This window comes from Aricia agestis, chromosome 13, assembly GCF_905147365.1.
Source record: "Aricia agestis chromosome 13, ilAriAges1.1, whole genome shotgun sequence".
In the NCBI taxonomy this organism is placed as follows: Eukaryota; Metazoa; Arthropoda; class Insecta; order Lepidoptera; family Lycaenidae; genus Aricia; species Aricia agestis.
The window spans coordinates 9,512,013-9,518,012 of record NC_056418.1 but is presented as its reverse complement, the minus strand read 5'-3'; positions in this window follow the sequence as shown (position 1 = coordinate 9,518,012).

Genomic DNA, 6,000 nt, shown 5'->3' with positions numbered 1-6,000 from the left:
CAATACTCTTTACGTTCTACAACTACTAACTAACAACACCATTTACTCTTACATCTAATTCAATACGCTTTACGTTCTACAACTACTAAATAATAACACCATTTACTCTTACATCTAATTTAATACGCTTTACGTTTTACAACTACTTACTAACAGCACCATTTACTCTTACATCTAATTCAATACTCTTTACGTTCTACAACTACTTACTAACAACACCATTTACTCTTACATCTAATTTAATACTCTTTACGTTCTACAACTACTTACTAACAACACCATTTACTCTTACATCTAATCCAATACTCTTTTCGTTCTACAACTACTTACTAACAACACCATTTACTCTTACATCTAATTCAATACGCTTTACATTTTATAACTACTAACTAACAACACCATTTACTCTTACATCTAATTCAATACTCTTTACGTTCTTCAACTACTAACTAACAACACCATTTACTCTCACATCTAATTCAATACGCTTTACATTCTATAACTACTAACTAACAACACCATTTACTCTTACATCTAATTCAATACGCTTTACGTTCTACAACTACTAACTAACAACACCATTTACTCTTAATCTAATTCAATACACTTTACGTTCTACAACTACTTACTAACAACATTTACTCTTAATCTAATTCAATACACTTTTCGTTCTACAACTACTTACTAACAACACCATTTACTCTTACATCTAATTCAATACTCTTTACGTTTGACAACTACTAACTAACAACACCATTTACTCTTACATCTAATTCAATACGCTTTACATTCTACAACTACTTACTAACAACACCATTTACTCTTACATCTAATCCAATACTCTTTTCGTTCTACAACTACTTACTAACAACACCATTTACTCTTACATCTAATTCAATACTCTTTACGTTCTACAACTACTTACTAACAACACCATTTACTCTTACATCTAATTCAATACTCTTTACGTTCTACAACTACTAACTAACAACACCATTTACTCTTACATCTAGTTCAATACGCTTTACATTCTACAGCTACTAACTAACAACACCATTTACTCTTACATCTAATTCAATACGCTTTACGTTCTACAACTACTAACTAACAACACCATTTACTCCTAAATCTAATTCAATACCTTATACGTTCTACAAATACTTACTAATCACACCATTTATTCCTACATCTAAATCAAACATCTAATACTTACTACAGCTACTAACTCAACACCATTTACTCTAACAACTAATTCTTGTATCAACTTATAACTATAATTACACCTAATCTACGCTGAGCTCCCTCTCACTTTGGTTCGGGAGCTCAATGGCCTCCACCATCCCCTATTAGCCATCCCTTTCCACTCAAAAAGAAAGGTTTTCAAAATCTAATTGCTATACTAATTAATAACACCATTTGCTCTTACATCTAATTCAATACTCTTTACGTTCTACAACTACTAACTAACAACACCATTTAATCTTACATCTAATTCAATACCTTATATGTTACCTAATACTTACTACAACTACTAACTCAACACCATTTACTCTAACAACTAATTCTTGTATCAACTTATAACTATAATTACACCTAATCTACGCTGAGCTCCCTCTCACTTTGGTTCGGGAGCTCAATGGCCTCCACCATCCCCTATTAGCCATCCCTTTCCACTCAAAAAGAAAGGTTTTCAAAATTTAATTGCTATACTAACTAATAACACCATTTGGTCTTACATCTAATTCAATATCATATACGATCTACAACTACTAACTAACAACACCATTTGCTCTTACATCTAATTCAATACTCTTTACGTTCTACAACTACTAACTAACAACACCATTTAATCTTACATCTAATTCAATACCTTATATGTTACCTAATACTTACTACAACTACTAACTCAACACCATTTACTCTAACAACTAATTCTTGTATCAACTTATAACTATAATTACACCTAATCTACGCTGAGCTCCCTCTCACTATGGTTCGGGAGCTCAATGGCCTCCACCATCCCCTACTAGCCATCCCTTTATACTCAATAAGAATGTTTTTTTTTAAATTATCATTGTTTTACCAACTAATTATATTTTAATTTACTCTCAAAGCTTATTTTCATTCTACTACTTCAACTATGATTATTGATTAAGGTACAAATAATAATACTCTTTTAATCGAAACCAATTTATTGGTGATTTCCAAAATTATCATTTTAAATTCTTGTTGTTACGTAGGTAAATGCAAAAAGAGACGTGTGCGATTAACAAAATATTATTTTCCCTTTCCAATTATTATTCCCACTTTTCGGCTCATGAAACTTAAATATACCTGAAAACAAAAAAAAAAAAACATTAGTAGGTATCCATTGAATAATTATTATCTATGATACAAACCAAACTGGCAGTTTGACATGACGTTTGTCAGTAAATTAAATTCGTTTGACGTAACCAATCAATTCATTCCTATGTATTTTAAGATTGTCAAATATTGTAAACTGCCTCTTTCTAATATTATTTAAGATTTTTAGTACGGTACGCTGAACTGAAATAATACCTGAAAACAATTAAAAAATATTAGTATTATTCTACAGAATACTAATTTAGCATTTAAAGAATGCCTAAAATATTTCAACTACAGTAAAATAACAATCTAATATTACCTGCAATCATTAGAACTATTCTATAGTTCTGTTTATTTTTATCGGATTACATCTGATTCTGAAAATACAAATAAAAAACCATTGATTTAAAACTGTTTTATTCACAATTTAACAAAATTATATTGCAGCATAATATTGTCATCGCTTCAAATATCACATCACATTTTGCAGTTCAACGGAATACCTATAAAAACACTCAAATTATATAATTTCGATACACACAATGCTTTTATAACATTTTCTATAACATTTTAATATTTTATCCACCAAAAAGACATTTTTTTACTGCACTGCCTTTAAAACACACCCGCCCCGCACTTAGACACAATACAAACTGGCATTTTGACATGACGTTTGTCAATATATAAACTCGATTTGACGTAATCCTTCGTTCCAATGTTATTTGAAATTCAAATTTTGAATCTGTTGTCGTTGTCATGGAGACGCCAAACATACCTGTCAAATATTGTAAACATTGTCTCTTTCTAATATTATTTACGATTTTTCGTACCCTGAACTGAAATAATACCTGAAAACAATGAAAATATATTAGTGTTATTCTACAGAATACTAATTTAGCATTTAAAGAATGTCTAAAATATTTCAACTACAGTAAAATAACAATCTAATATTACCTGCAATCATTAGAACTATTCTATAGTTCTGTTTATTTTTATCGGATTACATCTGATTCTGAAAATACAAATAAAAAACCATTGATTTAAAACTGTTTTATTCACAATTTAACAAAATTATATTGCAGCATAATATTGTCATCGCTTCAAATATCACATCACATTTTGCAGTTCAACGGAATACCTATAAAAACACTCAAATTATATAATTTCGATACACACAATGTTTTTTATAACATTTTCTATAACATTTTAATATTTTATCCACCGAATAAATATGTTTTACTGCACTGCCTTTAAAACACACCCGCCCCGCACTTAGACACAATACAAACTGGCATTTTGACATGACGTTTGTCAATATATAAACTCGATTTGACGTAATCCTTCGTTCCAATGTTATTTGAAATTCAAATTTTGAATCTGTTGTCGTTGTCAAGGAGACGCCAAACATACCTGTCAAATATTGTAAACATCGTCTCTTTCCTATATTTTTTACCATTTTTAGTACCCTGAACTGAAATAATACCTGAAAACAATTAAAAAATATTAGTATTTTTCTACAGAATACTAATTTAGCATTTAAAGAATGTCTAAAATATTTCAACTACAGTAAAATAACAATCTAATATTACCTGCAATCATTAGAACTATTCTATAGTTCTGTTTATTTTTATCGGATTACATCTGATTCTGAAAATACAAATAAAAAACCATTGATTTAAAACTGTTTTATTCACAATTTAACAAAATTATATTTCAGCATAATATTGTCATCGCTTCAAATATCACATCACATTTTGCAGTTCAACGGAATACCTATAAAAACACTCAAATTATATAATTTCGATACACACAATGCTTTTATAACATTTTCTATAACATTTTAATATTTTATCCACCAAATAGACATTTTTTACTGCACTGCCTTTAAAACACACCCGCCCCGCACTTAGACACAATACAAACTGGCATTTTGACATGACGTTTGTCAATATATAAACTCGATTTGACGTAATCCTTCGTTCCAATGTTATTTGAAATTCAAATTTTGAATCTGTTGTCGTTGTCAAGGAGACGCCAAACATACCTGTCAAATATTGTAAACATCGTCTCTTTCCTATATTTTTTACGATTTTTAGTACCCTGAACTGAAACAATACCTGAAAACAATTAAAAAATATTAGTATTATTCTACAGAATACTAATTTAGCATTTAAAGAATGCCTAAAATATTTCAACTACAGTAAAATAACAATCTAATATTACCTGCAATCATTAGAACTATTCTATAGTTCTGTTTATTTTTATCGGATTACATCTGATTCTGAAAATACAAATAAAAAACCATTGATTTAAAACTGTTTTATTCACAATTTAACAAAATTATATTGCAGCATAATATTGTCATCGCTTCAAATATCACATCACATTTTGCAGTTCAACGGAATACCTATAAAAACACTCAAATTATATAATTTCGATACACACAATGCTTTTATAACATTTTCTATAACATTTTAATATTTTATCCACCAAATAGACATTTTTTTACTGCACTGCCTTTAAAACACACCCGCCCCGCACTTAGACACAATACAAACTGGCATTTTGACATGACGTTTGTCAATATATAAACTCGATTTGACGTAATCCTTCGTTCCAATGTTATTTGAAATTCAAATTTTGAATCTGTTGTCGTTGTCAAGGAGACGCCAAACATACCTGTCAAATATTGTAAACATCGTCTCTTTCCTATATTTTTTACGATTTTTAGTACCCTGAACTGAAACAATACCTGAAAACAATTAAAAAATATTAGTATTATTCTACAGAATACTAATTTAGCATTTAAAGAATGCCTAAAATATTTCAACTACAGTAAAATTACAATCTAATATTACCTGCAATCATTAGAACTATTCTATAGTTCTGTTTATTTTTATCGGATTACATCTGATTCTGAAAATACAAATAAAAAACCATTGATTTAAAACTGTTTTATTCACAATTTAACAAAATTATATTGCAGCATAATATTGTCATCGCTTCAAATATCACATCACATTTTGCAGTTCAACGGAATACCTATAAAAACACTCAAATTATATAATTTCGATACACACAATGTTTTTATAACATTTTCTATAACATTTTAATATTTTATCCACCGAATAAATATTTTTTACTGCACTGCCTTTAAAACACACCCACCCCGCACTTAGACACAATACAAACTGGCATTTTGACATGACGTTTGTCAATATATAAACTTGATTTGACGTAATCCTTCGTTCCAATGTTATTTGAAATTCAAAATTTGAATCTGTTGTCGTTGTTAAGGAGACGCCAAACATACCTGTCAAATATTGTAAACATCGTCTCTTTCCTATATTTTTTACGATTTTTAGTACCCTGAACTGAAATAATACCTGAAAACAATGAAAATATATTAGTGTTATTCTACAGAATACTAATTTAGCATTTAAAGAATGCCTAAAATATTTCAACTACAGTAAAATAACAATCTAATATTACCTGCAATCATTAGAACTATTCTATAGTTCTGTTTATTTTTATCGGATTACATCTGATTCTGAAAATACAAATAAAAAACCATTGATTTAAAACTGTTTTATTCACAATTTAACAAAATTATATTGCAGCATAATATTGTCATCGCTTCAAATATCACATCAC